The sequence below is a fragment of the Myxine glutinosa genome, chromosome 13 (genome assembly GCF_964187855.1).
Source record: "Myxine glutinosa chromosome 13, kmMyxGlut1.1, whole genome shotgun sequence".
In the NCBI taxonomy this organism is placed as follows: domain Eukaryota; kingdom Metazoa; phylum Chordata; class Myxini; order Myxiniformes; family Myxinidae; genus Myxine; species Myxine glutinosa.
Window position 1 is genome coordinate 67,576,588 of NC_136273.1, and position 15,340 is coordinate 67,591,927.

The following is a 15,340-nucleotide window of genomic DNA, read 5'->3' on the forward strand; positions in this document are numbered from 1 at the left end:
GTGTAGGGAACAGAACAGTGAACAGTTTGGTGCTGATTTCATGCAAATCGGATAAAAATTGACCGCGCTATGGTAAAAATACGATTTTGACCTTTTCGTGACCTTGACCTTGACCTTTGACCCGATTGCTCCCAAAATCTAATCAAATGTGTCCCGTATAATAACCAATCATCCCACCAAATTTCATGCAATTCGGTTGAATACTTTTTGAGTTATGCGAATAACATACACACACACACACAGACATACAAATAAATACACAGCGATCAAAACATAACCTTCCGCTTTTGCGAAGGTAAAAAGTAAACGAAGACAGCATCACTGAAGTAAATGAGGGCATAGAAGTTGGACATACGTTTGAACAACATGGGAGATGTGATGAAACTGATGAACAAATGGATGACAATATTGGACAAGAGGATGAGTCAGAGCATCAAAGAGCTGGAGCAGACAGTCAACAAGCTGGACAACAGGAAACAAATGCCATTGTCTTTCATGATGTTGGAAGTTGGCCATATCCTATGGAAGAGTGTTTGAGGAGCGAATTAGTTTGGCGTGGTCCTTCCAATCTACAAAACGAAGATTGGCATTTCCTTCACGACAAAAACAATCGGTCCATGTCAAAAGATTGGTTTTTCAAAAGACTGAGAAATTCTGAGAGAGTACGTAGGACATGGTTGCTGTTTTCTCTGTTGAAAGGAGCTCTTTACTGCTTCTGTTGCCGGCTCTTCCATAACGACAATTCTGCCTTTGGCAAGGAGGAAGGGTTCAAAGTTTGGCGAAAGCTGAACCCACGCATTGAAAAACATGAAAACAGCCTTGCACACGTCAAGGCCTTCAACCAGTGGAAGGAACTCTCCATCAGGCTTTAAAGAAGAGTTACACTAGAGCTAGATCAAAAACTCCAATCTACTATATAAGAGAGCTGTTGCTTTGTCTGTCTGTCTGTGTGTGTGTCGCCATTTTTCTGAGATGGCTGAACGGATCTTCGGCAAACTTTCAGAGGTTCATCAGTGAGTGCCTGGGAGTGTTTTAGGCAAAAAAAAAAAAATCAGAAAAAGAAAAAGTTCGTTGTTTTGGATTTAAAAAAAAAAATCGCTCGATAGTGCCAACGCCTTTTTAAATTAATGACAGTTATATACAAGTACACATTCGCATAAATAAATACAAAACAATCACCGGACATTTGAACACAATTAAATCAAACAATTCCGGAAGTGCACGAAGTTGGTAGTAATGCTTCTTCTTTTTCCTGATCGGCATCACACTTAACTCAGAAACGTGATGAACGGCACATTCACCAGCATATATTCAACGAAAAGGTGATGAACACCTTCCACTCCACCACTCCCTTCTTTACCCCTCCCTTTCCTGCCTCCTCTCTCCCTCCCTCCCCCAGCCCAGCAATGCCGGGTACTTCTGCTAGTGTGAAATAAACCAAGCGGCCACAAAGTGGAAAGAAATTCTCAAACGAACACTTGATTGCATATTGTTTCTCGACACAAAATCTCCCATTCAGAGGGCGAAGAGAAAAATCTCAGCAATGACATGAACTCTGGGAATTTCCTTGAAACGGTGAAGCTTTTGGCATAGTATGACTCAGTTGCTCGTCAACATGTTACCAAAATTCAACATAGTCAGGGCCCTTAGGGATATTTTGGTTCAAATTCTTCCAAAAGCATCAAATTTGGCGCAGATGTTGCCCATGCCATACTCTTTCAATTTTTGACGGGCGCCAAGGGCGGTATGATCCGGGGACCATACCGGTCCATCCCGCCATGTCACCTGACCTATGACGTCATAATTAGGATATGCATCCAATCACATGGCGTACTATAAGTGGTCAAAGTTCAAAATGAATCGATCGAAAAATGAAGGCAGGGATCCATTTTTAAGGTTTTCATAAAATCCAATATGGCCGCTAGGTCACATGACCTATGACGTCATATTTATGACATGTATACAATCATGTATACATGAACCCGGATCATGATCGCACAAAAATTAAACACAAGGATATGGCATACAGTTCATAAAACATCCAAATCCGTACCTTTGTAATTAGACTGATGAACTGCGTATGCCTGAAAATTAGGAAATAGACATGTAAATATTTCCTCTAATTGTCAAAAATAAGGTCAGAGTTCGATTACCCAACCCAGAAACACAAAATGGTGAACCTCGCGTAAATCTTGACAAAAAACTCAAAAACCGACATGTTTGACTCAAAAATGACCTTTAAGATGACCTTGAGGGTTGACCTTGACCTCAAGTCATCAAAATAACATCATAATTGGATTCCTCGACCTCGAAAACCCCTGAAGAGTGGTATCATACATGATTCCAACCCTTTTGGTTATTTAACTGATTTTCCTCTAATCCGGGTGGGGGCCATTTAGTATTTCGCCAATATGGGGCCCCGGTGGGGGGGGGGCGCCCGTCTTGGCGCCCGTCAAAAATCGAAAGAGTATGGCATGGGCAACATCTGGGCCAAATTTGGTGCTTTTGGAAAAATTTGAACCAAACGGCCCCAAAATATCCCTAAGGGCCCTGACTAACAGGCAAAGCACAAAGTCATCTCTTACCTATCCCCACAAATACAGAATGAGTTCATCGACTTGCTTGGTGCTAGCGTATGATCAACTATCCTCACCAACATCCGTGCAGCTAAATATTTTGCGATCATCCGGACATCCGGCTTTGACAGCACAGCGGACATGTCACACACTGACCAGCTGTCAGAGATTATCCGTTATGTGCTCATTGATTGTGATGAAGCAAAAGTAATTTAATCGTTTATCGATTTCCTTCCTCTCTTGATGGAAAAACTGCTGAATCCATAACAAACCAGGTACTTGCCAAGGTTCAAAAAGATGACTTGGACATACTGAATTGCTATGGTCAAGGATATGATAACGCAGCAACGATGGTTGGGGTACATCGTGGTGTTCAGAAGTTCATTGCTTTGAATCCAAAAGCTACATTTGTTCCTTGTAATACCCACTGTCTAAACCTTGCGGGTGTAAATTCTGCAGGAACCACAACAAACTCTGTGACCTTCTTCGGTACAGTGGAAAAAATTAACAATTTTTTTTTCTGCTTTAACTCACAGGTGGGATGTTCTCAAGAAGCATGTCTCGATCAATATTAAACAAGCCTGGTGTTGGCTTAGCTGATTTGATTTTCAGCTTAGCTGCTGATGGTTTTCCTTCTCTGGAAGTCTTCTCGACTCCTCTCCGACCTTGCTCCCCCAGCTCTATCTGTGCTCTGCCCCCCAAATATTCCTACAGGTCGCACAAAATCTGCCAGCATCCCTCTTTTGGTTAAACTGCCGAAATCAAGACTCTCTGCTCACCTTCACTCTTTCATTCCTCTTGTCTTCCGCCTCTGGAACAAACTCCCACACTCTCTTCAATCCCACTCCTCCCTCCAGGTCTTTAAAACGGCTGTTCACCACCATCTCTTATCTTCCCCAATCCAAAACCTTGATCTTTTCTACCCCCGTTAATTCACCCCAGAGCTACTTTTTTTGAAATACCGACTTCTTTCCTGGAGGTCCTAGCAGTGTCCATGTGTTTTTTTTTACCTATCCCAACCCCCCTCCCACCCCTCCCTTTCCCATGCCTCCTCCCCCCAAGCCCTCTCCCTCCCACAGATTTCCCGATGTCCCTGCTCTCCATCTTGTTCTCCCGCTCCCTTTATCATGTTTTATGTTTTATGTATGTATGTATCCACTTCTGTATGTATGTATGTATATGTATGTATATGTATCCACTTCTCCCTTCGTTGACCTCCACACCCCTTCTGACCTCACTGACTACTACAACCACACTCTCTCCTCCTGCCTTGACCAACTTGCGCCTATAAAAACCAAAACAGTTTCTTTCACCCATTCTGCTCCCTGGTTTACCCCTGAACTCCGCCTGATGAAAACTCGTGCTCGCCAACTTGAAAGACTCCGCAATAAAACAGGTCTCACAGTTCACTCCCAGGCCTACAAGGACCACATACAACACTATAAAGATGCCCTCTCCCGCGCCCGCTCCGCCTACTACTCTCAAATTATCCACTCTGGCTCCGGAAACCCAAAAGCACTCTTCTCTACAATAAACAAACTCCTCAGCCCCCTGAACACCACCACCCAGTCATTCACAATAGACAACTGCATCTCCTTCCTTTCATTCTTCCAACGCAAAATTGAAAACATCTACAACAGCTTGACCACCGCCGCACCCGCTCCCCCTCAAACCACCTGCCCCCCCTTATCCTGCCATCCCCTGTCTCAATTCTCCCCAGTCTCCCCTACTGACCTCTCTGAACTCCTCATCGGAATGAAAACTGCCACCTGCACTCTTGACCCCATCCCCTCCAGCTTTGTCAAGGCCTCCCTTCCTGCTCTCTCTCCACTTATCATTGCAACAATAAACTCCTCCCTGTCTACAGGCATCGTCCCACCATCCCTCAAAATTGCTGCTGTTACCCCCATTCTGAAAAAACCTGGTCTAAACCCTGACACCCTAAATAACTTCAGACCCATCTCCAACCTACCCTTTCTGTCAAAGGTTTTGGAACGCGCTGTAGCCACTCAACTCAAACATCACCTCTCTGCCAATAACCTGTATGAAACATTCCAATCCGGATTCCGCTCCAACCACAGTACTGAAACTGCTCTCCTCAAAATCACCAACGACCTTCTCCTCTCCTCTGACGCTGGCAACCTCAACATTCTCATCCTCCTCGACCTCAGCGCCGCCTTTGACACCATCGATCACACCATCCTCCTCACCCGACTTGAAACCACCTTTAACGTTACCGGCACTGCCCTCTCTTGGATTAAATCATACCTCTCTGACAGACGTCAGTTCAACTCCATCAATAACTGCAAATCCCCCACTGCTCCCCTCCCCCAAGGTGTCCCCCAAGGTTCAGTTCTTGGCCCCCTCCTCTTCATCCTTTACCTGCCCCCCCTCGGTCACTTAATCCGCCGTCATGGTCTCCAATTCCACTGCTTCGCCGATGACATCCAGCTTTTCATCTCCACCAAGTCCATCTCCACCGCCACCCACTCTATCCTGACAAACTGCATCACTGAAATAAAATCCTGGCTTCAAATCAACTTCCTCAAACTTAACTGTGATAAATCTGAAATAATCATCATTGGCCCAAAAACGCTCACCAAGTCCACCCATAACTTTGCCCTCAACATCGACGGTATCCCAGTATCCACCTCCCCTCACATCCGGAATCTTGGCATCATCTTTGACCAAACCCTCTCCTTCGACAAATACACTAAACAGATCACAAAGACAGCCTTCTTTCACCTGAAAAACATCGCCCGTCTCCGTCCATCCCTCTCCTCCGTGGCTGCAGAATAGGCTGGGCCAAATCGGAGGTGATTTTCCTAATTCAATGTAATTTACCTAAAAGTTGTGAGTGAGTATCAGGAACAAAATCATGAAAAAAAAATTCAAAAATATTGACGTTTTACGGTCAGACAGCCCGTTACCATAGCAACAGTTACAGACGACTCAAAAAATGCCTAAATTGACGATTTCTCAAGCTGTGTTTGACCCCCAGAGTTGATTCTGGTACCAAAAGATGCAGAATTGAAAGCCAAGGATGATTGGATAGCTTAACAATGTCTGTGACACAATTCAATACCACTTTTATCCAAAAAACTGATTTTTGTCTGAAATTTCAAGCATATTTATGGAAAAAAATTGAAACTTTTGCTTTTTAATCATAGGATAACCATTAATCAGATTAAATTTACTTTGAATTGTCTTTTACAACCTTGTATTGTCCAGTTTTTATAACTGTTATAACGTTGTTTAAATTTGGCCATCTTCATTTCAATAAAAAAAAGTTAACAAAAGCAGCTTACAATCATTAATTTTAATGCCTGCTTTCGGTTGTTACTGTAACCATTCATCAGGGCGTTCAAGGCGCTCTTGCACACATCAAGGATAGGCGCTCTTGTCTTCGATACAACGGCAGTGAACTCTGGGGTCAAGAGTGGAGTCGTAGTAAGACTGGAGACTGAGTTTGGCAGGAGTCTTCTGCAACTGGCGTGTCGGCACCACATCCACGAATTGGTTGGAGGGGCGTCTTGCTCAATAGTGTATGGCCCCACCACAGGACCTAATGAACAGCTGTTCAAGCGACTGCTCAACACTTGGAGTGAATTGGACCAGGGCAACTACACATTGGTCGAGGTGTCTGCTCAACAGAGAGAGCTGGCTGGCCATGTACATGCCACCATCACCTTCCTTCAGACGTGGATGGACAATAGCACAAAGGAGACTCTTCGACACGACTACCTGGAGCTGGCACACCTCACACTGCTGTTTCTTGGAGGGACTGTCCCTGATGGTATGAGGACCATCACTATCAAAGCTCCTGGGGCATTCCACCACGCCCGTTGGATGAGCAAGACTTTATACACTATAAAGGTGGCACTCTTCCGTTGGCAGCTGGGAGATATCTACACACCCGAAGAGCTGGAAGACATAACCAGTCTCGCTGCATTCATGTCAGTCTTCTACACTAAAGCGTGGTTGACATGTACCAGTGCTGCAGATGCACCATCTAACGACATGTACCTGATGAAGAACCTCCTCAAGGCTGAGGCCAGTATCGCAAAGAATCCAACAAAGTGGCCTGCCAAATTTCTGTCCTTTGTGACTGTGGCCCGAGAGAAGCTACAAAACCATTTGTGGTACCTCTCAGAGAGATTGGTCTCTTTGGCACTCTTCTCGGACAGAACGTCATCTGACAAGCAGACTATGAGAAGGGCTATGCTCAGGTACCATGGGACTGCACATAACATGATACAGGAGATGCCAGCCTCACAGCAATTGGGGAGTAAAGCCCTCAAAGACTTTGTTGGTTACGACTCTTGGAGCATGTTTGAACTCTTGGGTATTGACTCCAGTTTTGTCAAGCTCCCCGTTGCACAGTGGCCCACCGCAGACAGCTATCGTCATGGCAAGGAAGTTGTGGCCAAACTCCCAGTTGTCAATGACGCAGCAGAGCGGACACTTGGACTCGCCACAGATTTGAACACTAACAAGGCCCCCACATCTGAGGCGCAGCTCCAGGCTCTATACAGGGTTGTGAAGGGCGTCAGGGAGAAGCTGCATGGACTGGCAACATCCACTGAGGTTGTGACTAAGAAGTCATTGGCCTCCATTGATTACAATTGGGACTAGGTTTTTTATTTTGTTATCAATGTTCAATGTCAGACCTTAAATTTGAGACAAAAAAGCTTAATCAATGACAAAAGTTAATTTAAAGTACATTTAATTTGACTATAGCTCTGATTAATGATTATCCTATGATTAAAAAGCAAAATTTTCTTTTTTTTTTCAAACAAATGCCTTAAATTTGAGATAAAAATGAGTTTTGGGGATAAAAGTTGTATTGAATTGTGTCACAGACATTGTTAAGCTATCCAATCATCCTTGGCTTTCAATTCTGAATCTTTTGGTACCAGAATCAACTCTGGGGGTCACACACAGCCTGAGAAATCATCGATTTTAAGAATTTTTTGAGTCGTCTGTAACGGTTGCTATGGTAACGGGCTGTTTTACCGTAAGACGTCAATATTTTTGAAAAAAAATTTCATGGTTTTGTTTCTGTTACCAGCCACAACTTTTAGGTAAATTACAACCTTGTAGTATGAAAAATTGAAAATCACCCCTGATTTGGCCCAGCCTACTGCAGAAACCCTCATCCACGCCTTCATCACTTCCCGTCTGGACTACTGCAATAGCCTCCTCTATGGTTCACCCTCAACAATCACCAATAAACTCCAATACATTCAGAACTCCGCTGCCCGTCTACTCACCCATTCCCGGACCCGTGACCACATCACCCCCGTCCTTTACAAGCTTCACTGGCTCCCCATCTCCCAGAGAATCCAGTACAAAATCCTCCTCTTGACATACAAAGCCCTCCATAACCTGGCCCCATCCTACCTGGCTGACCTCCTCTCCAGACACACTCCCACCCGCAACCTCCGCTCTGCTGGTACCAACCTCCTGACCCCCCCCCCCATCCGGACCAAATTTAGATCCTGGGGGGACAGGGCCTTCTCCATCGCTGCTCCCACCCTCTGGAACTCGCTACCTCACACCATCAGAGACTCCTCCTCACTCACCACATTCAAAACATCACTCAAGACCCACCTGTTCAACACTGCATTCAACATTTAACCCACAGCATCTAACCCCTGACTATCTCCTCTCCTTCTCCCTCCTTTGTGCTTTGAATATTTCCCTATTGATTCTTCTTTTTTTGCAATTGTTTTTATGTTTTGCTATGCATTATGTTTTGCACTCTGTCAAAGCGTCTTTGGGCTTCCTGAAAAGCGCTATATAAAATAAATGCATTATTATTATTATTATTATTATTATTATTATTATTATTATGTGTCAGTTTGTCTTTTTGTGACCAATGTTAGCTCTGACACAAGCCTCGATCTTGTATACAAAAAAAAAAAAGTCTCTGAAACACGGTGGAGCGCAAATCACGATGCGGTTGCTGCACTTGAAAGATTCCCATCTTGAAAAAGTAAGTGAAGCTCCAGAAGAACTCCCAGATGGGAACATGGATACAAAAGGTGATGCTGGAAGTCTTCTCATCAGCATCTTGTCATACACCTTTACTGCATACCTTTACTTTTGGAGCCCTGTGCTGAAGGAGATTGATAATGCCCCAAAAATACCTGCAAACTCCTGCCCTTGGATTAGACCAGTGTGCGTTGAAGATGGAAGCTCTCTCACTTTTTTTTCATGAGGAACGAGATGCACTATGGATTAGACGGATTTCTGAGAAATGTGAATGTTCGGTGCATTTTTGGGTATAAGTTGGGAACCTCAATTTTAACATAATTAGGGTATGCTGAATTCGATTACCCAGGTTTCCAAGCCGAATTTCGAGTTTTTGACCTAATTAGCATAAACAAAATGGCCGCCAAATTGCCATTTTTGGACAATTTATTTGAACAAGCATTTATATATCATGTATATACATGCAGCTGTATATACATGATATATAAATTAATGTAGAAGGAAGTAGAGGACGGGGAAGACCGAGAAAGACTTGGCTAAAGATGGTGGAAGAAGAAATGCGGGCAAGGGGGTTAACAAGGAGAGATGCAGAAAATAATGCAAAATGGTGAAGATTGTCATGGGGACCGCAAGGCTAACCCCCGCTCTAAAAGAGAAAATGGCCTTTAAAATGCATGCATGTTATTGTATATACATGCAGCTCTTTTACTTTAACTTTACAACTTTTACCCCAAAATGCGCCGATAAGCTTATACATAGCCTTTTTTCATAAATGCGTCTAGTCTATATTATGGTTGGTGACATATTGAAAGAGACATTCAAACCGATATTGAAATTGGACACTATAAAATGGGAAATGGTTTTAATAAGACAATGTTTCATACAACCATTTATTCTAAAATTAAGTATACATGGCCATGAAGCACAAACATTCAGGAATGTCACACATGTTGTTTTGCCAAACTACATCAAATTCATACAAGGGGTCTGATCATCACTCTGTTGCTGACAGGCACACATTGATGTGCACCTCAACTCTGAATAGCGACATTCGAGTCTTGCATTGCTTCTGGCATGAACAACAAATCATCTCGAGGCAACTTTCCGGGATTGGACTCGGTGACATCAGAATAGGCTCCAGTCCTGAATCACCACGTTTCCATCCCATTTCCAGAGGTGGAGGAAGGTCAGTGCAGGAAGGTCAGCACAATGAGCATTTCTCCATACCATGGCTCAATCGTGTACTCGCATCAAATGGAAATGAAGAGCATCGCTTGTCGGTGACATTGCTTCTGGTTTACCAGTCTTGGAGAACAACATATGTCGTGCTGAATCAACAGAGGTTGTTCTGTGCACATTATATATTCTGCAGACGAACGCTTCTGCAGATTTGATTGTCTCCTCTGTGAGTTCACGAATGCCCAAGTTCTTCAGCAGTTTATGGTGCTCTTTGAAGACTTTCCATGATGCTCGTTTGGTGTGATTTGCAAAATAGGAGGTGGTGTCACACTCGGTTAATGCGTGAAATGGTAGCAGTGCTGTGGACAAACTTCTCGGTAGATTGTTTAAAACAGCATCAGTTGGTGTATAATACATAGAGCTGCATGTATATACATGATATATAAATGCTTGTCCCAAGAATGTGTCCAAAAATGGCAATTTGGCGGCCATTTTGTTTATGCTAATTAGAAGGTCAAAAACTCAACATTCGGCTTGGGAACCGGGTTAAGCGAATTCAGCATACCCTAATTATGTTAAAAAGTGAGGTTCCCAACTTTTACCCAAATATGCACCTCGAAGCTTGTACATGGCCTTTTCCCATAAATCCGTCTAGTCGACTAGTCACCGGGGCTGATGCCAAGGCCATCAATTTCTGCAAAAAAAATGGATGTTTCAACAGAACATCCACGTGAGACGGAGGAAGAGAATGGCTGGTGAAGGAGCGGTAGATGCAGGATTGACTCCACAACAGGAAATCCTTGGAAGTGGTCGACCGTCTCAAAAGTGAAATTCACTGCAGATCACAACAACTACGACATCTCCACAAATGCTTTGGCTTCCTCAAACCTAAATATCTGCGAGACAAACAAAACTACCATGCTATTTGTCAGCAGACACAGTACATCAGTACGGTCTACACAGAGTTGAATGCTATACCGACTTACAAGAAGAGGTTAGACGACTCGGACACCTCTTGAAGACATTTATAAACGTCACAAAGGATCATGTTACAAAGTGGGGGGCACTTGAAATGCTTCAGTGGATCGTGAAGCGGGCACACATTGAAACCTTACCCAACCTCTCCATTGCATTGCGTATTCTACTGACAATATAGTGTTTCAATAGGCAGTTGCGAGCGCAGCTTTTCCAAGCTAAAACTCATCAAGAATTACCTCAGGACTACCATGAGTCAAGCAAGGCTCAGCAACTTGGCAATCATGTCCAGAGAAAGTGATCTTGCCCATAAAATTAACTGATGAGGTTTTTGATGATTTTGCCGCAGTTTTTTTTTGTATGCAAGATCGAGGCTCGTGTAAGAGCTAACATCAACAACGAAAAGAAACAAACGGACACACAAAACATACAATAAAGGGAGCGGGAGACAAGATGGGGAGAGAGAGAGAAGCACACAAGTACAACAGCAGAGAACAGGGACATTGGGAGATCTGTGGGAGGGAGAGGGCTTTGGGGGAATGGGGGTGGGCATGGGAAGGGAGGGGGGGGGGGGGGAAGTATAAAACACGTGCTCGAACTTCCAGGAAATAAGTCGGTATTTCAAAAAATTGGATCTGGGGTGAATTAACGGGGGTCGAAAAGATCAAGGTTTTGGTGGGGGAAGATAAGAGATGGTGGTGAACAGCTGTTTTAAAGACCTGGAGGGAGGAGTGGGATTGAAGAGAGTGAGGGAGTTTGTTCCAGAGGCGGGAGAAAAGAGGAATGAAAGAGTGAAGGTGAGCACTTAAAGAAAGAAGGGAGATTTGCACTACTTGTGGGCCAAAAGGTTGGTCCATTGGACCAAATTTTCAGTCGTCTATCGATGTAGAAACTCATGGCGATCAGTGTGGTGTTTCACACTCTCCATTGCAAAGGCCCCTGCACTTCCTTTGGAGATCATCTTACCTTTCCTTCCTCTGCTGCTCTGTCTCACCAGCTCGAGCCTCTAGGAGTCTAGGCCATAGAAATACAACACCACGCTGCATGCATGTTTGATGTAGTTTTTGTAAACGGCCTTGTAGCATACCTGCCTGCTCTACTGCTTCAGCATTAGTTTACCTTTCACCAAGCCCAGTTATGCCTTCAGCATTAGTTTACCTTTCACCAAGCTCAGTTATGCCTTCAGCAATAGTTTACCTTTCACCAAGCCCAGTTATGCCTTCAGCATTAGTTTACTTTCACCAAGCCCAGTTATGCCTTCAGCATTAGTTTACCTTTCACCAAGCCCAGTTATGCCTTCAGCATTAGTTTACCTTTCACCAAGCTCAGTTATGCCTTCAGCAATAGTTTACCTTTCACCAAGCCCAGTTATGCCTTCAGCATTAGTTTACCTTTCACCAAGCCCAGTTATGCCTTCAGCATTAGTTTACCTTTCACCAAGCACAGTTATGCCTTCAGCATTAGTTTACCTTTCACCAAGCACAGTTATGCCTTCAGCATTAGTTTACCTTTCACCAAGCCCAGTTATGCCTTCAGCATTAGTTTACCTTTCACCAAGCCCAGTTATGCCTTCAGCATTAGTTTACCTTTCACCAAGCCCAGTTATGCCTTCAGCATTAGTTTACCTTTCACTAAGCACAGTTATGCCTTCAGCATTAGTTTACCTTTCACCAAGCACAGTTATGCCTTCAGCATTAGTTTACCTTTCACCAAGCCCAGTTATGCCTTCAGCATTAGTTTACCTTTCACCAAGCCCAGTTATGCCTTCAGCATTAGTTTACCTTTCACCAAGCCCAGTTATGCCTTCAGCATTAGTTTACCTTTCACCAAGCCCAGTTATGCCTTGAGCATTAGTTTACCTTTCACCAAGCACAGTTATGCCTTCAGCATTAGTTTACCTTTCACCAAGCCCAGTTATGCCTTGAGCATTAGTTTACCTTTCACCAAGCACAGTTATGCCTTCAGCATTAGTTTACCTTTCACCAAGCCCAGTTATGCCTTCAGCATTAGTTTACCTTTCACCAAGCCCAGTTATGCCTTCAGCATTAGTTCACCTTTCACCAAGCACAGTTATGCCTTCAGCATTAGTTTACCTTTCACCAGGCCAGGTTTTGCCTTCAGCATTAGTTTACCTTTCACCAAGCCAAGTTATGCCTTCAGCATTAGTTTACCTTTCACCAAGCCCAGTTATGCCTTCAGCATTAGTTTACTTTTCACCAGGCCCAGTTATGCCTTCAGCATTAGTTTACCTTTCACCAGGCCCAATTATGCCTTCAGCATTAGTTTACCTTTCACCAAGCCCAGTTATGCCTTCAGCATTAGTTTACCTTTCATCAGGCCCAATTATGCCTTCAGCATTAGTTTATCTTTCACCAGGCCCAGTTATGCCTTCAGCATTAGTTTACCTTTCACCAAGCCCAGTTATGCCTTCAGCATTAGTTTACCTTTCACCAAGCCCAGTTATGCCTTCAGCATTAGTTTACCTTTCACCAAGCCCAGTTATGCCTTCAGCATTAGTTTACCTTTCACCAAGCCCAGTTATGCCTTCAGCATTAGTTTACCTTTCACCAAGCCCAGTTATGCCTTCAGCATTAGTTTACCTTTCACCAAGCCCAGTTATGCCTTCAGCATTAGTTTACCTTTCACCAAGCCCAGTTATGCCTTCAGCATTAGTTTACCTTTCACCAAGCCCAGTTATGCCTTCAGCATTAGTTTACCTTTCACCAAGCTCAGTTATGCCTTCAGCATTAGTTTACCTTTCACCAGGCCCAGTTATGCCTTCAGCATTAGTTTACCTTTCACCAAGCCCAGTTATGCCTTCAGCATTAGTTTACCTTTCACCAGGCCCAGTTATGCCTTCAATTAGTTTACCTTTCACCAAGCCCAGTTATGCCTTCAGCATTAGTTTACCTTTCACCAGGCCCAGTTATGCCTTCAGCATTAGTTTACCTTTCACCAGGCCCAGTTATGCCTTCAATTAGTTTACCTTTCTCCAGGCCCAGTTATGCCTTCAGCATTAGTTTACCTTTCTCCAGGCCCAGTTATGCCTTCAATTAGTTTACCTTTCACCAAGCCCAGTTATGCCTTCAGCAATAGTTTACCTTTCACCAGGCCCAGTTATGCCTTCAATTAGTTTACCTTTCACCAAGCCCAGTTATGCCTTCAGCAATAGTTTACCTTTCGCCAAGCCCAGTTATGCCTTCAGCAATAGTTTACCTTTCACCAAGCCCAGTTATGCCTTCAATTAGTTTACCTTTCACCAAGCCCAGTTATGCCTTCAGCATTAGTTTACCTTTCACCAAGCCCAGTTATGCCTTCAATTAGTTTACCTTTCACCAAGCCCAGTTATGCCTTCAATTAGTTTACCTTTCACCAAGTCCAGTTATGCCTTCAGCATTAGTTTACCTTTCACCAAGCCCAGTTATGCCTTCAATTAGTTTACCTTTCACCAAGCCCAGTTATGCCTTCAATTAGTTTACCTTTCACCAGGCCCAGTTATGCCTTCAATTAGTTTACCTTTCACCAAGCCCAGTTATGCCTTCAATTAGTTTACCTTTCACCAAGCCCAGTTATGCCTTCAGCAATAGTTTACCTTTCACCAAGCCCATTTATGCCTTCAGCATTAGTTTACCTTTCACCAAGCCCAGTTATGCCTTCAATTAGTTTACCTTTCACCAAGCCCAGTTATGCCTTCAATTAGTTTACCTTTCACCAAGCCCAGTTATGCCTTCAGCATTAGTTTACCTTTCACCAAGCCCAGTTATGCCTTCAGCAATAGTTTACCTTTCATGAAGCCCATTTATGCCTTCAGCATTAGTTTACCTTTCACCAAGCCCAGTTATGCCTTCAATTAGTTTACCTTTCACCAAGCCCAGTTATGCCTTCAATTAGTTTACCTTTCACCAGGCCCAGTTATGCCTTCAATTAGTTTACCTTTCACCAAGCCCAGTTATGCCTTCAGCATTAGTTTACCTTTCACCAAGCCCAGTTATGCCTTCAGCAATAGTTTACCTTTCACCAAGCCCATTTATGCCTTCAGCATTAGTTTACCTTTCACCAAGCCCAGTTATGCCTTCAGCATTAGTTTACCTTTCACCAAGGCCAGCTATGCCTTCAGCATTAGTTTACCTTTCACCAAGCCCAGTTATGCCTTCAGCAATAGTTTACCTTTCACCAAGCACAGTTATGCCTTCAGCATTAGTTTACCTTTCACCAAGCCCAGTTATGCCTTCAGCAATAGTTTACCTTTCACCTAGCCCATTTATGCCTTCAGCATTAGTTTACCTTTCACCAAGCCCAGTTATGCCTTCAGCATTAGATTACCTTTCACCAAGCCCAGTTATGCCTTCAGCAATAGTTTACCTTTCACCAAGCCCATTTATGCCTTCAGCATTAGTTTACCTTTCACCAGGCCCAGTTAAGCCTTCAGCATTAGTTTACCTTTCACCAAGCCCAGTTCTGCCTTCAGCATTAGTTTACCTTTCACCAGGCCCAGTTATGCCTTCAGCATTAGTTTACCTTTCACCAAGTCCAGTTGTGCCTTCAGCATTAGTTTACCTTTCACCAAGGCCATTTATGCCTTCAGCATTAGTTTACCTTTCACCAGGCCCAGT